Source organism: Ambystoma mexicanum, chromosome 2p (genome assembly GCF_040938575.1).
Source record: "Ambystoma mexicanum isolate Mex_15411 chromosome 2p, UKY_AmexF1_1, whole genome shotgun sequence".
Lineage (NCBI taxonomy): Eukaryota > Metazoa > Chordata > Amphibia > Caudata > Ambystomatidae > Ambystoma > Ambystoma mexicanum.
Window position 1 is genome coordinate 414,829,371 of NC_090923.1, and position 24,054 is coordinate 414,853,424.

The 24,054-nt window shown below is 43.1% G+C and overlaps 1 long non-coding RNA gene across 1 annotated transcript in view; it reads left to right on the forward strand.

Annotated features, from left to right (window-relative positions):
- LOC138566446 (uncharacterized) overlaps positions 1–20,921 on the forward strand; it is a 44,533-nt gene extending 23,612 nt beyond the window's left edge. The window contains exons 2-3 of the long non-coding RNA XR_011301937.1: positions 12,754–12,829; positions 20,786–20,921. This is a non-coding gene — a long non-coding RNA (uncharacterized lncRNA). The remainder of the gene's footprint in view (positions 1–12,753; positions 12,830–20,785) is intronic.
- Positions 20,922–24,054: the final 3,133 nt, after the last annotated feature.

Here is a 24,054-nt window from a genome sequence, read left to right on the forward strand (position 1 = left end):
ATATATTCACTGTAAGCCCTTCGGAAAGTTCACAAGCTCGGGTCAATGCTATAATCTCTTTGGCCTGCGCGTAGTTATGCATAATTCTCTTGGTCTCCACAACCGTGCTCAATGTAGTGATTGCATAAGTAGCTGTGGATGTACCATCCGGAAGTTTGAAGCAGGAGCCATCACAAAACAGCTCCCCTTGTGCATTATCCAAAGGAGTGTCCTTTAGATCAATTCTACCCTTTGTTTCTTGTTCGGTAGCATACAGACAGTCATGTGACTCTTCGTCACCGCAAGCAGTATTTTGCGGGAAAGGTAGGAGTTCAGCCGGATTAAGAACACTACACCTCTTAATTTAAATGTGAGGAGCAAACAAGATCAATTCATATCTCGTCAACCGTGCGGCAGTGAGGTGTTTTGCGTTTGGGTTTTGTTCAGTAGAACATCTACAGAGTGAGGCACCATCAGGGTTAGATCATGGCCTAGGACCATTCCCACACTCTGCTTTACAGACGCAGCAGCAGCGACAGCTCGCAAACATCTTGGCAAAGCGCATGCTACAGGATCAAGGGCGGAAGAAAAGTAACCGCATGGCCTATTCTTCCCTCCATGTTCCTGCGTTAATACAGCCAAAGCACATCTATCACATTCATGGACAAACAACACAAAGGCCTTTTCGTAATTTGGTGTGCCCAAAACTGGTGCCGAGCATAATGCAGTCTTGAGCAACTCAAATGATTGTTGGTGTTCCGTGTTCCATGGCAATGGCGAAGACATGCCCTTCTTTGTCAAGGCCAACATCGGTCTTATCACTAGTGAGAAGTTTAGGATCCATAACCTACAGTAAGAAGCCATACCTACCAAGGCTCTAACTTCCTTCTGTGTATTTGGGGCAATTCAAGGGTATCAAGCTGTTCTTTCAAAGCCCTACTATAAATACTAGGACTCTCAGTATAACCTTGAGGTGCACGAGTAACTGTGACCGAGCGTCCCCCTAAGGTGAACACGAACAAGTATCTACTGTCCTTGTGTATAGGAATACTGAAAAAAGCATTCTTCAGGTCCAGAACACTAAAGTAAGTAGCTGTAGCTGGAATCATAGTTAATATTGTTGTCACATCAGGCACAATTGGAAATTGCGGAGCAACGACTTTATTAATGGCACGCAAATCAATTATAAAACGGAATGGAATTGCATTATCGCCTTTCTTGTACACGGGTAAAATCGGACTATTGCACAAACTACCTGCAATCTCCTCAATCACCCCACGATGCACAAAATCGGAAACAATGCATTTCAAGGCTTGCTCACTCTCAACTGAAATCTTATACTGTGGAATGCGCGGCAGCTTAATTCCATGTTTCAAGACTATCTTAACAGGCTCAATCTGTAAAACACTGACATCGTTGTCGTCAACTGCCCACAAACACTCTGGTACATAACTGAATTCAGGCGGCAAAGGTCTAGTCAAGAATTGAGAGACAGAAAGTTGCTGTGGTGAAATCGTCAAACGCACTCCATCAGAAGAACAATGAATTACCGCATTTAATTCCTTCAACAGATTTAACCCCAACAAATTCTCTCCACAATTCGAAGTCAAAATAAATGGACAGTGGTCCATAAAGGGACCCAAAGAGATAGGTACCGGCGAAGAAACCGGACAGACAACTGGTGTGCCAGAAAACCCTACAGAAACGTTGGTTTGCCCTGACAGTGAAATGTTTGGAACCCGAGAATGATCAATGGAACACTTCTGTGCTCCAGTGTCTATCAAAAACTGATGTTTCCTATTTCCCACTACCATTTCAACATAGGGACCTTTCTGATTAATGGGAATAGGTGTAGGTTCCAAACCCTGCTTCGGGCAATCCTAAAGAAACAAAATATCATCGAAAGGAAGCTCCTCAGATAGATATGCAGCAGAAGGAGGATCAAATATGTTTCTAGTATCCACACTCAAAGTCTGATTGTCCTGTGAAAAAGGTTGCTGGGGATCCTGTGAAAACTGACCTCTACCAGGGCCCCCTACACCCGGGCGACCTCTGGATCGTCTGCCCATATTTCCAAATGTGTTATTCGACCTCTGTCGAAGGACGGGGCATTGTGCACGCCAATGACCCTCCTGGCAACAATAGGTACACTGATTAATGTTCACAGGACCCAAGGGCACATTCCCTTGTGGAACATACTGACCTCTAATCTGCGAACTACCCCCTCTGGGGCCTCTAACAATTTGTTGTAACAATACTTTAGTCTTTAAATCACCTTTTCTCTTCTCTTTTTCATTATTGACACGGTTCTTGTAGTACTGAGCAATGTGCAGTACTTCTGATTGAGACTTCGCCTGCCAAGCGCTCTCGGAAGACATAATTTGCGACTGGATGTGAGGCAGCAATCCACGTACAAATTTGTCCACAATTAACCTTTTCCCAGACTCTGTGCCTAAGTCTTGTTCACTGAAATCCGAGAATACTTGTTCGAACCGATTAAAGAACTCGGTAGCATCCTCAGACTTTCCTTGGAAACAGGCCGTAAGCTTGTCCCAAATAATTCTCTTTTCGGGAATTATGGTTTTTAATTTAGCAATGATTCTGTCAGGGAAAGTTAGTATCACCTGAGGCGGTCTCTCTCCAGCTGGCCTTTCTCTGTCAAGCCTAGTTATGTTAGCCCACGTATCTCCCAACCCAGGTACGTTGTCTATGGTTCTAACCTGTTTCCACAAATCTACGGGCAGGAGTACAGGAAACAACAAATCAATGTCACGTACGGTGAACACTGAGGACTGCAAAACAGGCTCTATCTCTTTATAGAACCCTGTCGGATTTTTCCTAATGTTAGGAATAGACTGTCTAATGGTGTTCACTTCCTGCCCTGAAAACGGGACGTGAACAAACTGTGATACATAATGTGCAGGGATGTTCACAGCCACTATATTATGTGTAGGATCAGCCGCAATCTCAACCTTCAGGACAAATGTCGGAGGAACCTCTCTCATAGGCAACTGAGATGTAGGCATCTCCGAACGCTTACTAAGCAACAAAGCCAAGTCCAGCGCTAAAGCAGTCGAAGAAGTGTCAAGTGAAAAAGCTCTCTTATAAATGCTCAATAACTCTGTGGGGCAACTAATCTTCCTTTTTACACACTCATCCTGCAGGTACTCTTCCATTACCTGTATCACTTTCCTCTGCATTTCTAGCATATATTGACTGTATGTGTCATATACCTCAACTGGAGTTATCAATATGTCTGAAATCCATCTAATCGTGTCTTTCTTACAAATTTGCGTTTCCTCAGATATCGATTTACGACACGGAAGAAACCGTTTCTGTACATACATACTTTCCCCTTCGTCATCCTCATTCTGTAACCTTTCCAACTCCTTTCTATACTCAAATATCCTCTCAACATGCTCATTTACTTTCTCCACAGTGTCTCTTGAAAATGCTAAAGTGTTTAAATCTCTTAACCCTTGTGGGAGATCTACATTATTTAATCTTCCCCACATTACACACAAATGAATCCCAAAACCTTCAATGAAAACATTTTTCTCAGGAAAATTATCCATTTTAGAAAGTGTGGCAAAAATATTAGATTGATCATCCCTCTCTATACAATGCTTAGCCCATGCAAACAAATCCTGTTTCTTTTCTGTAGGAACAGTATTACGAATAACAACCCTCGACCTCGCATCCTCAACAACTACAAGCGGTACAGGACTACTTGGGAGTGGGGGGTGCAGGCAAATTCAATGGAGGTACTATTACCGGTGCAATGGGAAGAGGCAGAGGAGCAGGTGGAGGAACAACAACCGGAGCAATAGGAACAACAGGTTGAGCAGGAAGAGCAGGAATAACAGCAGGAAGAGGTACAGCAGCGGGAAGAGGAACATACGGAGTTGGTGCAGAGGCACCAGGCCTTCGTTCATTTAGCAATTTGTCAATAAACTCATCAGAAACATGAAGATCTTTAGAAGGATAGATTTTCTGAATACCGAGTGAGAAAGCCCTATCCATATTTTTAGTCGCCTCAGACTGTTTGTCCTGATCATATAACAACGCTTTTTCAGCGTTCGTTTTATGACGGCGTGCATGTTTTTCCCTACTTTTAAGCTGTTGCAACGCTTCTCTTTTCCAATTCTGCAAAACATCAAATGCTGCAGGTCTAGCCTTTTTCTTTAACAAGTCTGACTCCAAATATTCAATACGAGGGATCTCAAAACTCCCATTGGTTGGCCACTGAAGTTCGGAGGCATGTCTGGTTTTTCTGTGCCAAATATCATTAAATACTATACTTCCAATGCCATACTTACAGTACATAGTCCATGCTGGCAACCCCTCCTGTGGTGCCGGATGGCTAAATTCCAAAGATTGTCTATTGCTGCGGAATAATGCCCTAAAGCAGGTAGACAATTTCCCAGGCATATCTCAAATTCTTGGTGTTACCTGGTCAATAATTGTGTCTGCAGATACAATGCGCCAAATTCAAATTGTCAGGATTAAATTAAGAATCGGGTCACGACTCACCGGACCAAACCTAAGGAGGTCCGATCGGATTTCAAAGAACTTACCTAACGAATTTTACCTTGTGTTTGGTGATTTCGGCAAATCTGCCCGCCTCAAGAAATGGACCCTCGTCAAGATGCCATCTCAGACCACACGCTTATCGTCCAAGGATCGGGTCGTGCAGCGCTGCTGAGGTGTCGCGTCTCGTTCAGTGGGGCCCCTTATGTCACACCGTCCGATCCCGGTCCGATAGCGTGCGTCAACCTTCAACAATCTGGCATCAATCTTGAGGGTCCCTGTTCAGGGCGCCAACTGTGAAAACAAAGAAATAATATGAGGCTGGGTAGCCCAAAAAGGAAATACACCAAACACAGGTTACAAAGGAACATACAATGGTCTTTATTTTATGCTAAACACTTACAAAAAGTCAAAGACAAATCAGATAGCTATCGGCCCTCAGTACAACACAGCGATCTCCAGCGTGGTTCGGTGTGCTCAGTGAGTGAGAATATTCATTGAAACAGTCAGGCTTTTATACAATTTTCAGCCTGCTGTCTAGCCCTACTGCAGGTTAACTATTCCATAAATACATTACTGATCTAGGGTTTGTGCCAGGTTCGCTTCTAATTTGTTCGTCTATATGTATCTAGTTCATCTTTGGTTTACACATCAACAAGTCAAAATGGCAACAGTGTATTCTCTAGGTTTGACATTAAGCCTTAGGACATAGTTTGTAGTTAAACAGGCATTCCCATTCAGTTATTCAAACGACATTGAAGTTAATATATGTTCATAGATCAGTTTCGTTGACACAGGTAATCCATTACACACAGGTCAGCACAGTGCTGCACTGGGAACCAAAAGTGGCCCTGGAAAATGTTTTCCAAAGTGGCCCCATATTTTGCCAAAGGAGCGAGCACAGCGCGTGAGCCCAACCATTCTATGAGGGTATTCGAAGTATCCCCCAAGTAAATGTTGGATATAATTAGTCAAAAAGAGTGCATTTAAAGTGTGTTTTAATCATATGTGAGGTGCAAAGACTGGCCCAATGTGGATTATGTAATAGTGACCATTAGATGTAAGGGGCATTCGGTATCGTGAAGCACAATTTCTCCTCACAGATGCGCACAAGATGCACGGGGAAGTGCTTCAGCAGAGTGTTCATATGGATGAAATATCTGCCTTAAATTGGGCTTCCTAATCCCTAAGTGATGTCCTTTTTTCCCACATTAGGCACATGGAAAAGATGTCTATTTTATTTAATGGACTCAGACATCATTTTCAATTATCAAGAAATATAGACAGGGCAGGGGGCCCTGCTGAACCCTTGAATAAAAGACATGATTAAAGCTTTGTCATGGTTTTAGGACTTCCATTAATTCATTTATATATACGGGGCAATGGGAATTCTATGGAGAGCTACTCTATATTCTGTGTCAAAGCGCTACTCAGCATTACTACAGTCTGCAACCTTTGGCTCTCCAGATGTGTTGCACTATAACTCCCATCATCCCCTACTGATTATAGTAAATAAGGAATCATGGGCCTTGTTGTCCAAGACATCTGGAGCGCCAAAGGTTGCAGACCATGATATGTTTGCTTTATGAACAACAAAAGCACTTGTCTGCAAGGCAACTATCCTTTTATCAGAACGTACTGGCATGTCGCACAAAGTCTGCTACATTTTGCTTGGGACAGTATGGGTACTTAGGGCTACTTTATCTTTAATGGGAATTATTGGCGCTTCTTAAGGGAATTCATATTCATTGAAAGCAAAAGATGCAGGCCTTCTACAACATGACTGCTGTGATGGAAACATGCATGAACTTCCCAGAGGCACTGCAGTATTTTACCTGGGAAGTAAAGATACATTTCAGCAGGATTGTGACCCTTTGAACAGAAAAGTGGAGGCGCTTTCAGCAGAACTACTATGCTTTGAAATGTCCAGGGCTCATACTTGGCAGCAAATTATTCGACTTGGAATGGGAAAGTACAGGAACTCCCGAGGAGGGCTGATATACATTAATGGGCCAGAAATTTCACTGCTGTGATGGGCAACTTTACTCTGAAAGAGACAGTACCAACATTGTCAAGCATAACTGCAATACATTGCAAATCCACTACTGGCAAGTGTCAGCAGGAGTGATGATGTACTCCAAAAGGGAAAGTGTTGTCACCTGTCCCTAGGACTGCCATACTCTGAATGGGGCACTACTGGAACTTGCTAGCAAGATTCCCATGCTCTGAAAGCAATAGTAACATCACAGCTCACTAGCACTGCTATATTCAATGTTCAAGTATTGCCACTGATGAGCAATACTTCCATGTGCTGAGATGGCAGTACCATGTTGCAGCAGGACTTGCATACTTCAGAATACTAAATTATTATAACAGGGCTGTTGTGTACTCTAGAACAGCAAGTGTGAACACAATCTGCTGCAACTCACCTCCTGCAAGCCTCCACTATAGTACAATTACTCATTTCTTATATCCAGATTTCCCAATGCTTCACGTTATCCCTGCCCCCCTCACTTCTATCCCAGCACCACACAAAACCCTCCCGCTCCACACCCAAAATGCAGTAAATAAAGAGTCTATAAAATCTTCACTGAAGCGCCACCTCCTCAAAGTAGAGGGAGCACCTTCTAACTACACCAAACTACACCGAAATTTCATAACCCTCCCTCGCTTCTCTGCAACCAACTCCATGGCACATTGTACCCTGTGAATATACAACCCATAGGGAGTCATGTACGATGTGTGTCCTACCAACAGTCTCCTCCGCCAACCAGTGTGTGTTGCACTGTTACACCCATCATCCATCCACCGGTCAGGTGATCATCACCTCACCCCCTTATATAGGGCATCTGACCCACGATAAACCCATTGACTGTTGTGTCAATGTACAATTCCAGACTTTCTGCTGAAAACACGCTATAGCTGAAATAACTTTCAAGAATTAAACATAAAGTTACCTGCGCAACACACCACAAGCCATTCAAATGAAACACACAACATTAGCCAATCAGAATTCACGTTGACGAGGCACAGCACAGTCACACCAGAATCACAGTCAAAACATGATGCATGCCAAAATACATAATTAGCCTGTCAAATAACAGCACACCAGCACATAGAGCAAGTGCCACTCATGAAACATGTCATGTGCAATGTGAAGCACACGACCGCTCAGAAAGGCTTCTTCCACACATACTTAGAGTTCATATATAAAAGTGCACAAAATGGATGAGGCTGGCCATTCAGATGGTAAACCAAAATTGCACACCATTCCAACATTTGTAAGCCTATCTTAGTTCCAATGAAGGTGACAGATGCTTATTGTTGCACTACACGCCCACCATAAGCATAGGAAAATATTGCAACAGGAGCTATTTGGGAAGAGATGCTTTATGCATTGTGAGACTCTGTGAAGCCCCCATCATGAAAGTTGTCCAACTTTCTCGGATGGTGTTTGCCACTAAGCATGTGGCTTCTCATTGGTATACCCTTGAATCAGTCAATTACATATTTTCACAACGGCCCATAAATACCCCATGTTATTCCTGTTCACAGCCGCCATTCAGGGAGGTGCTTTTTTGTTTTGCAAAATGGTTATCACTGGGAAAACCACAAGACAGTCTAAGCCAGCACAGTGGTGAGTAGGCGGAGACGACGCATCATTGTTGTTGATAGTACATCATGCCCGGGTGGCTCAAGTTCAGTCACATATTAGACACCATATTAAAAGTTAGCAACAGTGCTGAATGTAATGATGCACAGTACTGTTCTGAGACATATGGGGGTTGCTCCATTGCAGGATATGACAGAGGGAGAAGTCATCCCTTGGCATGTGTATGCCACAACAAACACGCACACGCACGGCATACCTACAAACAATGACACACAATCACCCTACTTGGCACGCATTGCCACATGAAGTCAAACAGGCATGGTGTATGGTCACATGAATTGTACGACTTGTAAGCAATAGGTCAGCCATGCTTTCCATACCGAGGAGCAGGCTCGGACTGGTCTTTATGGCAATGCCCGAACCAAAAACAAAAAATGCTTATGTGGGCCAGTTATTTTGGTAAACGTGTGAAGTCAGTATGAGGTCATGTTTATATTGGACAGGCACAATTATTGTGGATAGTAACTAGTTTCCTAAAAAAAAAAATCAAAGAAAATGTGCCGCCACATTTGACCCTTGCCTACTAACTTCCTATTTTGATAAAAGTGGGTCCCATTTTTGGCCCATGTGGGCCAGTTTGATGAGTTACTTCACCATGCGGCTAGTAGTGTTGACCAGTGTTGCTGAATAAATATTCTTCAAAATGCACAATTTGCATCACATTTGATCAAAAACCTCCCTCTTGGTTACTACTCAAACAGTCTGTCACAAAAGGAATGAATAGCTATTTGCAACTGTGGGCCACCTTTTCATTGGTGCCCAGGATTTTATGCCCCAATCTGACACTGCATGCACAGACAGAGCCGACGGTCCTGCCGGTGGGCCGCTGCCCTCAGTGTTGGTTTTCTGGTTTGTTAAGTAAAGTGCTTTGTCTGTGCTATCCTTATGAGGCATAACCCCGGTTGAGGTTAACGTCCATCACCACTCCTGTTTTTTTGTGCTAGCTCTACATGCCTGCTTTCTAGAAGAATCTGCCTAGTTGGCACAAACAGGGTCTCATTAGGAGGAGGAGGCCGGCTTTGTGTAAGCACAGCGTCAAATGAATGTTCTCCTCTCGATGTATTCCCCCCTTTTAAAATGTTTTGAAAAGTATATTGGAAAACAATACTTTAAAAACACTGAGCCTGATTTACAAAGGTTTTTCAATTTCAATCGGTGCATCTAATTTTCAAAGACTTTGTGAATCACGCCCCGTGTTTTTACACCTATGCAAAGACATACCAGCCGCCTTGGGCCAATGTACAAAACATGGCACGGTCCGAGGAGAGCCATAGCATAGACATATAGCAGTAGCACTTAAACCAGAAAACCATCAGAACCTCCGGCCTTTATGCTCCCCAGAATTAGCTAGAGAAATATCTGTCTCTGGTATGTCTCCACCCTCCCCCACTCTCTCCCTACAATTCACATCCCTAGGCCAGTAGCAGTTTATGCTTCAGGCGCTGTTTTTCTTTCAAAAATCATACTGAACCAGGCCCTTGGTTTGCCTACTTAACTATAATACGCGCGCTCTGTGATTCATCAATGTTACAGAAAAGCACATTTCAAAACAACATTCCGGAGATGAGGTTTTCTTTTCTTTCAACAAAGTAAAATGTATATCTATGTGTGCGCAAAATAATAATAAAAGACCCAGACCCAAAATACTCCGACAGTTGCATATGGGTTCTAGTAGATTCAGTTGTGGACTTTTGGGCTTTTGAAAATTGTGTCTTCTAGCTTCACTTATGGTATTTTTTTTCTTTCGGAAATCGAATCATTTATGTCCAGATAGAAAAGCTTATCGTATCTACTGGTTACATCCAAATATTGAATGCACCCAATAAACCTTTTAACAAGAGGTTCACCAAAGTGCCATATCCATGCTCAAAAGTGTTTGTTAGGTCACCCGGCCTTCAACACTGAGGGAGGAGCAGGACTGTCACTGCCAGCCAGTCTAAGGCGAGCAGCTCGGAGTCAGAGCTGCTTGGGCAGCCTGGCTGCTCTCTCCAGCCCAAGCTAGCCAGCCAACATAACAGTAAACTGTAGACCTCACCCACCCCCACCACCTGCCCACCGGAACCGCCCACACCAATTCCAACGTGTGAATGTAAACGGTGTGAAAAATGCATTTATACGTCGATAATCGACGTATAATAAATACACTTATTCACACCGGACCACCACCAAACTCTGTCATTGTAATCTCACCTGAACGCCAGTGTGACTCATCGGAAAGCACTGAAGGCCTGCTGTCTGCCAGTGCACGTTTTTCCGCCTTGCTGCTTCACGTGCGCAATGTGTGACTACGAGTACCATCACCGGCTGCAGCCAGCAAGCAGGGCATGTGCCCCTCATCATGCAGGCGTCGCGTGAGCCGGGTCAGCGTTAGGTCAGCCCAGCCCTGCTGGGAAAGAAAGGAAATGTGCAGCCAATTCAATGCGAACCACGTAGGCTGGCTGGGAGCTCGCAACGCGGTCCTCTGTATCCTTCCGCTGTGCCAAAGAGGCCCTATGTCCTGAGGGCTAACGGGGAATGTCCCGGTGTCCCGGCGGGGCAGTCCAGCCCTGGGTCAGTAAAGGACAAGGTCTCAGTTCATGACCCTAACAAGTGGCCTCCAGGCAAGTTACATTTTAGCTGTACACAGGGGACATGACGGCCGTGTTCTATTCTGAATGACATTGTCCACCATTTTAACTCACAGGGTGACTTTACAGGGAGAGAGAACCTAAAATGGCGGTTTACATTGATTCTAGGGTCAGGACCTTGCAACACGAATTTCTTCACAAGTAGCTTGTTAGCAGCCTGGCGTAAGCCAATATACATATATTCATAGCAATAGAAGGCACAATATAATTTCCAGTTTGACAAGAATGCTTAGTTGTCCCTCCAACTCCCACTGTCCTTCATTACTAATTAATTTTCCTCCAACCCTGGGTCTTGGTTGTGGACAGCCTGCGTCTCCTTCCGCTTGTCTACCATTGGAGCCTCTAAAAGCCACTTTGTTGGTGGTTTGTTTATTTAATAGAAGAAATCAGTGTGAGGAATGTGCCACTTGCAGAGTCCATTTGGCTAACAGGACATGCTCATGCTGACTGCTGCAATAATTGCTCACTTCTTTTTATGCATGGACCCCCAGAGTTTACGCCCACCCTTCAGATCATTGAGTGTTTCAAGTCCTCTGCCCCCGCTGCTTGCCTATGTAAAGGGTTAGGACAAAAAGCAAGCAAACGCCTGTTGAAGTTCTCCCACAAGCTGTCGTACTCTTAAGTAATTTGTTCAATAATATATCATATTGGCCTTGAGGATAGCTCAGGGGAAACATGTTTGTCTTGGGAGCAAGACAATGTAGAGCAACCTAGGTTCAAATCAGGTCCACACTGAGAGCTTAGTCCCTGGTTGTATGCATGTTATAAAAGATTAATTAATAATAAAACGTATCATTCTGGATGCTGTAAAAGAAATATGACATGTTAGTTTACACTCTAGATTTACGTACACATCAGAGCTTAACCCAGAGAGCTCCCCGCTGCCAAATTTTCATCATTTGCATGGCAAAGTGCAAAAGATTAGAGGAAAGGGCAGCATACAGACTTGTACGCCACCTTTTGCCCTGCCCTTTTTCACTACACCGTGACAATAGAATAAACGCTGCCTGCCATGTACGCATGGCAGGAAGCATTTACAATGTCTACCTATGGAGACTGCCTGTTTTTTGCTTAGGTATTTGTATGGGGGAGAGGAACAGAGCAGCTGAGACAAGTTGCGTTCAACCCCTGCTCTCTGCAATACAAATGCAGGAAAGTGAGGTGTGATGGGAATCAACAGTGTAAAGTCTTTCGAAAGACTTTTACACTGTTGATTCCCGTTTATGCGGAGCTGAAAATTGGGGAGGGAGAAAAATGGGTTATTTGGGTCATAGTCTGATAATCATTTTTACTTTGTTCTCACTGCTATAAAGTTAAACAAGAGAATAGACTGCATAGTAGGGAGCAAACATCTCTGCTCTTTTTCCCTGGAGTGATCATTGGTCAAATCAGATGTCGTAGAAGCCACTGTCTCTATCCTCCCAGTCCAATGGAAAGACAGGTGGGGTTCTGCAGGACATGATCATATCATCTACCCTCCCAAGACCTGTACATGTGCCTTTCAAGGTCTTTCATTTGCCATGGCAAGTCGTGCCTGTATGCAAGGACTGACAATTAACCTGTTTCCTCATCATTGCTGGTCACCTGGAGTCTCTCCTGTGCTGATCCTATCAAAGCTCCAATGGGTCCAAGTGATACCTTAATCATTCAACACAACATGGGGTTTTAAACTGAAGGGTTGGGCTCGATCCATCAGCAATGGAAGGGGAGAGGGGACTTTGTCACAAGAGCCCCTGAGCAACTGTTCCTGTGTTTTATGAACATGCATCATGGGGATTCGGCCCCATAAAACCATTGACCTTGCGGCTTTGAAACCTCAGTGCCATGACATCTGATTCAGTGGTGCATTGCCTTGGAGGGAATCAACACAAAGTCTAGCTAAGCATTCTGAATGCTCTCCCTGTAAATTCTGAATTACATATTGTCCTTTCTTTAATTCCACAGGATGCCTACTGGAAACAATACAAACAGTGGTCTTAAAGTCACAAGTAACTTATCAAGGGATGATTCTCTACTCAAGGTATGATCTTATTTAAAAAGTATGTGTTTCTGTGTGAATTTACTTACCTGTGTGATTGAGCACCGCCAAAAAAGTCATGGTTACTTAACTCAAGTGGGTAAAATGTAATGTAGCAAGGGGCTAGAGTTCTAAAAATTGCAAGACATTGCAGAACATCTTTACTGGGCTTTCACTAGGATCTGAAATGAAGGAATGAAAAAACATGTAGGTTTGTGTGTTAGGGCATGGGCAGTGTCAAATCATTCTTTTCACCAAAGGACCTAATGAGCTGAAACTATGCCAGATAATGGGCAGTATGATTGACTCTTTTGCAAAAAAGATAGCGGTAAAGGGAAAAGACCAGAAAGCAAAGCCCGCTCTCCCAAAACCCAGAGAACACTGATCCACATTCCAACTGGTATCAGACTGCCCCCTCTGCCCAGCGATTCAGCAAAGGGCAGAAGATGCATCTCATCAAAGAACATCTCCCAGAATGATAATCTGTGGACACACCCTGCTACAGGCAGTGTCCCCCTTCCCCATTCTAACCTGTATCCCCTGCATACAACCCACTGTATCCCTTCTTTAAATATACCTCCAACTGTACCCACAATATTCAAGCTTTCTAGTGGAATCCATAATTGTGTATACTATTACTCTCTTGCTTCACAGCCAAGTTAGTGCTATTTAAAACCCATACGTGAAAAACACACCACAAAAACGAATAGGGACCCAATGCAGAAGCTCAGGATATGGGCACTTGCAGGTGCTTGTTAACACCCTATCAACTGATATTTATTATTTATTTGTTAAGAATTCTTATAACACTGCGCCACATGCCCATAGGCCTCAGGGCTACATTCGGTAAACATTGGGGCTCAGCAGTTGTTCATTGAATACTGGTGAACTAGGGCTCTTTCTGACCATCCAGAGCTAGATCACAATTCTGAAATACAGTGGCTATCTTAATTCCGATGAAACAGGGCTCCAGCTGACCATACAGGTGTAGCGCTAAATGGTGCAGTGGTTATCTGAATAAAGGTGAATAAGTCTGCCTACTGACCATACAGGTATAGAGCATAAATAAGAAGTACGGTGGTTATCTGAACACAGGTGAACAAGGCCGCCAACTGACCAGACAAAGGTAGAAAATAAATGTGAATTGCAGTGGTGGTTATCTGAAAACATGTGAACAATGGCTTCCACTGACTATACATGTGTAGAGCATAAAGGTGCAGTGGTTATCCGAATACAGATGAACAAGGTATCCCACTGATAATTCAGGATAGAACATAAATGTGAAGTGCAGTGATTTTCTGAATGCAGGTGAGCAACGGCTCTCACTGAGCATACAGGGGTACATCCTAAATGTTAAGTGCAGTGGACATCTCAATACCAGTGAGACAAGGCTTGTGCTGGCCAAACAGGGGTAGAGCTTCAAGGTGAAATGTAGTAGTTATCTGAATACAGGTGAACAAGGGATCCTACTGGCCCATACAGGGGCAGAGCATAAATGTGAAGTTCAGTGTTTATTATAGAGTCAGCGATAGCGACCCTGTAGTTATGGTTAATTTGGCTTTGCCATACGAAAAATTGTTTTAGGGTGGCTTATACCTTGGGCGCTCTTCAGAAGAATCTGCATGACACTGCAAAAAATATTAAAAACTCAATATTACATTTGTCTAGGAAATTACATTAAATCAGGTGTTTTTTCTCCTTCGAAGTCCACAAACATCTTGGGGAGATTTCGCAGATGTTTGGGGAGATTTCGGTGATGTTCGCGAACTTGACAAATGTTCGAGGACATTCATGCATATTGCGGTTTGCGGTAGCGACCTTGCAGTTAGGGTTAAGCTGCTCTTCCCGTCGGAAGACAGTTGTTGGCGGTTTATAACTTTGGTGTCAGGCAAATGAAGCACTATGAAACTTTGCAAAAAAAGTATAAAGCTAACTTAATTATTTTACAAAAGTGTGTGCGGTTTCGTCAAGTGGGGGCAAAATTGTAGGAGGTGTCCCAAAAACCTTTGAACTCTGGATAGACATGAATGGAAAATAAAATTTCTCACAGCCCCAGCACACACCACTGGACAGATTTGCACCAAACTTGTGTGAGGAGCAGCGGCTGGCCCCAAAAGCATGCTGTTGTAAATTTGGTGTAAATCCATTTAGTAGATTTTTTTAAATGCTGAACTGGCAGGGCAATACAAATTGGTGCTATATCTGTCCAGTCCACAGACTCTCTTCCTGATTCGGTGTCAGCGGACGCCTCTGAAGCAATCAGTGTGTCGCTAACGTTCACGAACATCATACGTGGCTGCTGATTGGTCAATTGAGCAACGTGAGGTGTGTCAACTTTTGAAATGGACAGCATGTTGGGTTTGCAAACTGCGCCCAAAGTCAGCAAACATTGCAGTAAAAACATATTCAAAAACACATTACAATTGTCGGACAAATTTAACAATCTCTGAGGAGCTGAGGGGTGATGAGGATCGGATGAGATATGTCCAGGAAAAGCCCAAAATCGGGTGTTTTTTCTTCTCTGATGTCTGCAAACATCTCAGATGGTCGGGGACCTTGCTGTGAGGTTTGCTAACTTGGCAATTGTTCGAGGACATCTAAGTATGTGTGTATTACAGATCAGTGAAGAGCAGTTATTATAACTTTGGCGCCGTTCAACACAACTGCATGAAATCTTGGAATAAAAATATAGATCCAACTGTAAATAATAATAAAGACCTGACTGTGAATGTTATTGCAAAGTTTGGTGCCATTTTGTCAACAGGGGGAAAAATGAGAGGGGGGTCCCAAAATCTTTGTACAGCTTATAACATTGGCACCATTTGATGGAACCGCACAAAAGTCTATAAAAAGATTATGGACCCAACTTTGTAGGAGGGTCCCAAAGGTTTCGAAATTGGGACAAGCTTGAATGGGAAAACACATTCTGCTCATGGCTATAGCCCAAAGCGCTGAATGGATTTGCAGCATACTTCTGCAAGGAGCATTGGCAAGGACCCGAAATCATGCTTCTGCAACTCTGTCCTGTGGTTTATTTTTTCCAAAGTGTCAAAATGTAGCTACAAAAAATAGTCTTATAACTATGGTGCCTGGGCGGTGGACCTGGCCCCCTGCAAAGACACATGTCTACACTGATTTGCTTATTGGGGCCTGCAGCACGGCCTGAGCTCATGCCCCCTGGATTGTGGGCACAAGCCATTGCTGCAAGCCATGAAAACTGTTAAGTGGTCACATTATAGGGATATAGTGGACAATGGACAAGGTGGGCCTTGCCCCCGGCATGGACAAATGTCTACTTTCATTTACTTATTGGGGACTGCAGCATGCCTAATGCACATCCCCCATGGATTGTGGACACTTATGTCAGTGGAGTCTACCGAGGATGTCCTCGGTTGATAGTATCAGTCTTTATATTTCTGTACAATATAAGCTTTGGGGAGTGAATTCCCTAAGCTTGTGTTCAAAGATATGGGGGGAACCCCAATTCCACACTAAGGTAAGCAACATATTGGACCAAAGGCAGCTTTTCTGCAGCACTTTGTCCAAGAACATCCACCAGTGCAGATGTATAAGAGCATAAACACTCTGTTGTCATATTCTCATGCAAGTACAGAAGTGGTTTTACCCCATGAACCCCCAATTATAGTCTTAGTGATATTAATGGCATAGTTATTGGAAGTGAAAACATCTTCCTCAGGATGCCAATCTCCCTTTTTTCTAATTTCCTGAAATCTGAGTGCCCCCAAATCGCAGCTCCTTAGAGTGCCATAGAGTTGGCACATGCCTTCAGTATCTCCAAAGTTGCCTCCCACAAACTTTTTTAGAAAGCGTTTGTGCGGCTCTCCCATGTCTTGTAATATTCAGTATAGACTTGTTGATCTGTTTCCCCCACCATCCTCTTTCATCTAAACAGACAACCAAGCAGTCTTAATAGTCAACCTTCTCAACCTCACCATTTCCGAGGATGATTTAGAGCATATCAATAATTTGAAAGACCCGGAAGAAAGGCCTTCTCTATCTATGCCCCAAGAGTCTGGAACTCCCTCCCAGTCAACAATCAACTTGTCCCATTGCTTTTACAGTTCAGGAAGGAGCTCAGAACCTTCCTCCTCAAGGAATGGCACTTCCTGAACATCTAGGTCCACACTGTATAGATTCCCCCCCTACCTGAGAATCAGTGATGTGCTCCTCACTGCTTCATCCCCTGGTTGCTTGTAGAACCAATTGCCCACCCTACCCTGTTGTTAGCTCTCTGTTCCCTTTTCCCTCTGCTTCCCACACTGTGTTCTTCCCTCTATGATTGTAAAGTGCTCAATTGCTTCCCTAAGCTAGATCTGCGCTAAACAAATACCATATGATATAATATGGTATTTATTATGCGCCTATACACAAGTGTTTCAAGCCGTGAATAATTGTTATTATTAACAATAATTATCAAAGTTAGGCCCGCAATTGAGTTAAACGCCTTTTGGATACCCATCCTTGTCTGACTGATCAGTGCCATATCACCGGCCTATAGGAGAATTCTCCTTTTCCCCTCCCAAAATTGGGGCTTCCATGTCTAGGTTTTTGGTTTCTATAGCGATTTTATTTATATACAGACTATAAAGAGTAGGGGCTACAACGCAGCTTTGATTACACCTCTATCCACAGGGAAGGGCTTGTCAAACCCCCACCCTTATCCTAGCGTACCTGAGTGTATGTATCTGTGTATAAACATTGTATTGCCACTAAGAGGTTTAACAGGACACCAAGGTCTAATTAAATACTGCCATAACCTTTCTCTTGGTGTTGAGTCAAACACAGTACACAAATCTATAAAGACCAAATACAACTTTTATCAGATAGCAGCATTAGCCTAAAGACCTGATCTAGTGGGTTAATATTCATCCAGTCTCCTTGGTAGTGTATTCCTGTAGACCTTAGAGGTAACATCGATTAAGGAGATGGGCCTGTAATTTTGAAGATCCCCTTGGTACCCTTTCCTATGTAGTGGGACTAATATTGCTCCTCTCCAAGTTACAGGTAACATGTGGCTGCTAGTTATACCGGGGAACAATCACCATAGAACAGGAACTCACGCTCTTAGATCTGTGAGTAAAAGATCTGCCGGAATTCAATCCAGGCCCAGAGATTTATTTCTTTTCTGTGCTATTAATTGCCCTTCTCCCTCCTCTAGAGATATGTTGCGCTGTTGATTCCTCTGCGCAGACCCCTGCTTTTCACATTATGTCTATGACAATGACAACCTCATTTCCCCTAACTGTCGGCCAGCATACAGGGAGTAGCACTCATGCCGTCAACATCTTAGTTTCTCCCGCCACATTGGTGCTTCATCCAATTACGAAATCTAAAACTACGGCTACACAACCCACCGTTACATGTTGCCAGCCAGAATTAAACCACACACAAGATAGTGCCAGTCCCACATAAACCCTGACATGTCCTATAAAGATCAAGGTGGCTCTCTTAAACACTCACTCACTAAACACGCACACCCAACATATCAATGATCTCCTCACGGAAAGAAATCTAGACCTTGTTTTTCTCTCTGAGACCTAGATTACAGACTCCTGCGATCCGGCAATTAGTCTAGCGGCTCGCGAACATTTCTCCATTCTTTGTGCCAACAGAGAGCAAGGCTGGAGAGGCGGTGTGGCCATTATAGCAAGGTCAGCCCTAGGTCTTTTAGTCTCTCCTTCCACCTTACAGGGGTGTGAGATCCCCCTTGCCAAAATGACCCTTAACTCCAACCATTGTCTTAACTTTCTTCTGCTGTATCGCCCCACTATCTCCAATGCCAGAATTTGCGGAAACGTAGATCCTAGGTCCTCTCGACGGTCTCAACCGTCATACCTTGTTCCTGGGTGACCTGAATTACTGGCGGGGGGACAAATCTGACCAAACAGCCATAAATCTTGATAACTCACTCTATAACATTGATTTCAAAGTACTTAATTCCGACCCTACCACTAATAACAACCATATATTCGACTGGATTGTTGCGAACAATGTGGAAATAACAATCGAGAGCATGGTACTGTGTATTTGTTCGGACCACCATACTATTGACTTCCACATTCACCTCCCTGATGGTCATGTTAAGCCCGCAAACCTGGCCAAAACATTTTTAGATTGAATTTTTAAAAAATGCAACCCTCAGACTTAGCAAGTTGACTTCAATCTGTCATGAGAGAGACCACTGCTTTAGACTCAGTTGATCGCCTTTTCTCTTCTTTCTTTTATGACTAGACTGTTAGATAACCAAGCACCCCTGCAACTCAAACTGATACGGGCTAATTCCAGCCACAGCAACTGGTTCACTCCAGAACTCAAAAGTCTAAAAAGAAAAAAAAGTGTAACCTAGAGTAAAATGGTTCAAATCAAGATCTGAAGAGAATAAGGCAGCCTGGAAGCCGGCCAATATCCTCTATAAAGCTCGAATTTGTGATACTAAATGAAACTACTTTAATTCTGAAATCGTCCAAGCATGTAACTGTTCAAAAAAACAGTTAGAGATTTTAAAAATTCTCGAAAAAAACTTAAGGCTCTCCAGACCACATTTGTGCCCTCTGATTGTGATATTGTAGCCATTCCAACGGCTTTTGAAACCAAGATTACCAAAGCCAAGAACAACATTTCCTCTTCCTCGCCAGTTGCCCTGAGCAAATCTAAATTAGGATCCAGGCTTCCTCGCCATGAATCAAACCCAACACAATCCCACTGTGTATTAAAACATGCATAAAACATTTTACACATGCTTTTTTATGCACAAACGTAAGCCCTGTCATAACAATAGTGGCACCCGTTGTTCTCTAAGTACGTCATACACCTGGGCCATAACACTCATATGAACTTGATGCCTTCCCATAATTATAGACTGTGGATACGGGTGTTCTACTAAAATGATGTACTTAAAGGATACCATTTGCTTTTTCATTCAAAGTACATCACATGTCCAAATCTACCTAAATCATATTTGGTAGTCCCGCAGAAACTCTGACAAAGCAGCACGAAGAAAATGAAAGTGTAAACAAAATGTGCACCTTAATGATCACATAATTATTCCAAAGTAAGTCCAAGGCCTAGTTTCCTAACAGTCCTTCACATTTCACGTCCCTCCCGCGCCTCCTAGAGGCTGAGATAGAACTTGCTGGGGTTTCAATCGTTTCAAAATGAATTCCTTTGCTTCTGCTCCGGTAACTCCTTCCTCTCACTAAATCCTACAGCCCAACCTTGCTAAATGTATTACAGTCAGGATATGTGTGTTCTTAATGGCACAACACAATTTCCTTGAAGCGTGGCACTGTTGTGTGTCCAGCTGCTCACTCTTCTTTGCAAAGTATGCAACCCTTTTCTCTACAGTTGAGGTGAATAGGTAAGCGCTCACACACGAATATGGTATCTCGTAAAAAGCTTAAAATTATTAAATGTTGCTGCCCTCCATTGTAAAAACATGAATGCATGTTTTGAAGATTGTGATTTCAACCAGTCACCCAGGGAATCTGTGAAACGGTTGATTTCGTAAGACAAAAAGGATATTGTGGGAACGGCAATCAAACGACACGTGGATTGGGAGATCAGCACACTGCTCAGTAGTAGAGATTACTAAACGGTATTGCTTAGTGGTGGAGATTACCAATGTTGATGTCATCTATCGCATGCTCTTTCTGCGATGAATCTGTGGGGTGCATATTGTAATATTCTTCTAATGAGCACACTTGGATTAAGGAAAGAGGGGGTGGTGTAAAAGACACTTGCAAGCATTAGTTTGTAGATCGATTTAGATCATATTCCTTCAGCACATTTGACTACTTTCCTGCAACGGAACGGGAGGAAGTCTGAGGTTTGAGTATCATAGAAGATGCCCTTGCTGGCGAATTCTTTTTTTCTGTTATGCGATTTTAATCAGTCAATGATGTTGAATTTTCAGTATATCTCCATGTGTTCTGTTTGCAGTTGGATGAGGGATTTACTCATGCGGGATCCAGTCGTGGCACAGGAGATATCAAGACCTGGACCATCGCTCCTAAAACAGCAGACATTGAAGTGTGTATTCTTTATGAACAATGTATTAAAATAAGCAAACACTAAACAGCTTCTTGAATATTTTTGTGTCTGATTTTTTTGTGCGAGTTAGTGTTGAGGAAGATATTGATGTATCTGCTTACAGAGTTCACATTTCCATTTAAGTGTGCAACAGAAATGAAAAGTGTATAATCCTCCTACTTGACTGTCTTAGCTGACAAAGAATTGCCTGCAACAGACTTAACTAATTGACCACCAGCTCCCTTCTGCAGCAACTTAATCTCGTATTTAACAAAGAAAACCAATAGCCTGTGGACCAACATCCCAAAAAATGATACACCTTTAGAAGAACAACCTCGGCTAATGATTAGCAGACAACAAGGTTACAACACAACAATAAGGAAAGTGCCAAACACCTTCACTGCTGCAAGCATTGACCTCAGTCCAACTGCAGGAAGTGCATTCTTTCCGCCAGTCGATGAACACGTGCAACTTGAAAGCACTAAACTTTCAGATGCCCAAATTGGCACCGCCTGGCTGTCGCCAAAGAAGGCAACACCTTTCTAAAAACAGGAATCTTTCACCAGGAACTCAAACATGCAATTATAACACTCATCCTAAAACCATTGCTGACCCAGGAATCCTGGCTAACAGACCTGTATCCGTTCTACCATATAGAGCAAAAGTCATTTAAATAGTAGTCACCTCACCATGCATCCCTCCACACACTTGGAAACTAATAAAGTGTGAATAAACTTTCAGTCAGGCTTGTCAGCCTTTTGAGGGGCTAAAGAAAATCTGCTAAACATAAAAGAAGGACTCAATTAGGCAAAAGCTCAAAATCAGAAATATTGGCTTGTTCTACTTACTGCTGCCTTCGACACAATTGACACAATTGACCATAACCTACCACCCACCTGATTTGTTGAATTTAGGAGCGTTGAAGTCATATTGAAGTCATATTGTTAACAAGGTTCTGCTTCTTAAGAGAACACTGCAACTACCAGATAAAACTCACATCCTTTGCCTGTAGCCTGTCGTCATCTCATGTGGAGGGCCCTAGTCCAGAGCATTATTCCCAATCCTTGTCAACAATATACATGATCCCCTTTGCGCAACTCATCCAATCCCACCACTTTTTGCCATATGTTCAGTGGAAAACCTAGATGGATTAATATTATGTATTATTATTTTTATTATTAGGATGTTTATTGACTGAGGCCCAACCTTCAAGAAGCAACAGAGTGTTGTATAAGTCATAGGGAGAAGACCCTAGCAAAGAAAGGGATCAATTCAAGGGAGTGGGGAGCTAACAACAGGGGAGGTGGAGGGGAGGTGGAGGGTGGGCAATTTGGCAGTACGGGATCTACTAACAACATGGGAGGAAAAACAGGCAGGAGATCGGCGAGTAGCAGATTGCGTGGGGAGTGGTAGGGGTGTGGACGTACGTATTAAGGAGGAGCCATTCCTTGAATTGTAGCTCCTTCCTGAAATATAGAAGTGAGAGGTCGATTCTTGTGTTGGTCAGGAGGATGCTCCAGAGTTTTGGGGCATAGATACAGAAGGCCTTGCTTCTTGTTCCTTCTTTCGTGCATCTGCAGAGTTCAAGTCTGCACCTGTCCTGGCTTCTGGTGAATCATGGGTCTCCGGAGATTGATATAACATTGATTTCAAGGTACTTAATTCCGACCCTACCACTGATAACAACCATATATTCGACTGGATTGTTGTGAAAAATGTGGAAATATCGATCGACAGCACGGTGCTGTGTATTTGTTCGGACCACCATACTGTTGACTTTCACATTCACCTCCCTGATGGTCATGTTAACCCTGCAACCCTGGCCAAAACATTTTTAGATAGAATGTTTAAAAAATACAACCCTCAGACTTAGCAAGTTGACTTCAATCTGTCATGAGAGAGACCACTGCTTTAGACTCGATTGATCGCCTTTTCTCTTCTTTCTTTTATGACTATACTGTTAGATAACCAAGCACCCCTGCAACTCAAACTGATAACGGGCTAATTCCAGCCACAGCAACTGATTCACTCCAGAACTCAAAAGTCTAAAAAGAAAAAGAAACGCAACCTAGAGTTAAAATGGTTCAAATCAAGATCTGATAAGGCAACCTGGAAGCTGGCTAATATCCTCTATAAAGCTCGAATTTGTGATACTAAATGAAACTACTTTAATTCTGAAATCGTCCAAGCATGTAACTGTTCAAAAAACTGTTTGAGATTTTAAAAAGTCTTGAAAAAACCTAAGGCTTTCCAGACTACATTTGTGCCCTCTGATTGTGATATTGTAGCCATTCCAATGGCCTTTGAAACCAAGATTCCCAAAGCCAAGAACAACATTTCCTCTTCCTCGCCAGTTGCCCTCGCCATGGATACAGAAGGCCTTGCTTCTTGTTCCTTCTTTCCTGCATCAGCAGAGTTCAAGTCTGCACCTGTCCTGGCTTCTGGTGAATCATGGGCCTCCGGAGATGCTGAACATCGCAGCAAGGTCAGTCTCAAGCAATGCAAAAATGAGAAATATCCAAACCCAAGGTTCTTCTGCTAGGCCTGACTCAAACACATCACCTTCCCATTCAGCTGTCCGGCCTTAATGGATCCCCAGCTGCAACTCACCCAGAAAGCGTGAAATCTTAGAGTCACCAAAACTGTTCCATCCACTGCATCTACTGAGAGAAATATGCCTTCTAGTTTCTGTGCCATGCACGATTACATTGGCCTTCACAGTAACATTGTAAACTACTGTAATGCAAGGCAATTCTGTAATGATCTCTATATCATATATATATTTCTTTCACTCAGGAGGGTCTGCAACCACGTTTTAGCTCACTGCACCCTTCACAGAGGAGAAATATCTGTTTATGTTTTTTTGTGACTGACATTTTAAGTCACCCTATGTACCAATTTCCAGGAAATGTGTGCATTTTAAAGCACATTAGGTGAGTCATATTGGCCAGCGCTTCTATCTCCATGATGTACCATGTCATCAAACTGATAAAAGTCGGTTATTGTTTGTTTGTTTTATTATTTGTATAGCGCACCAGACCCGGGGGTAATCGGGCACAAAGGCAAAAAGAGGGTTGTTCAGCTTACGTTACAGGTTACATATTTAAATATGGAGGTACAGCTGTGGTATTGTGGGAGCATGAACTTTTCTGAATAATAGAATCAGATTCTTTCAAGAA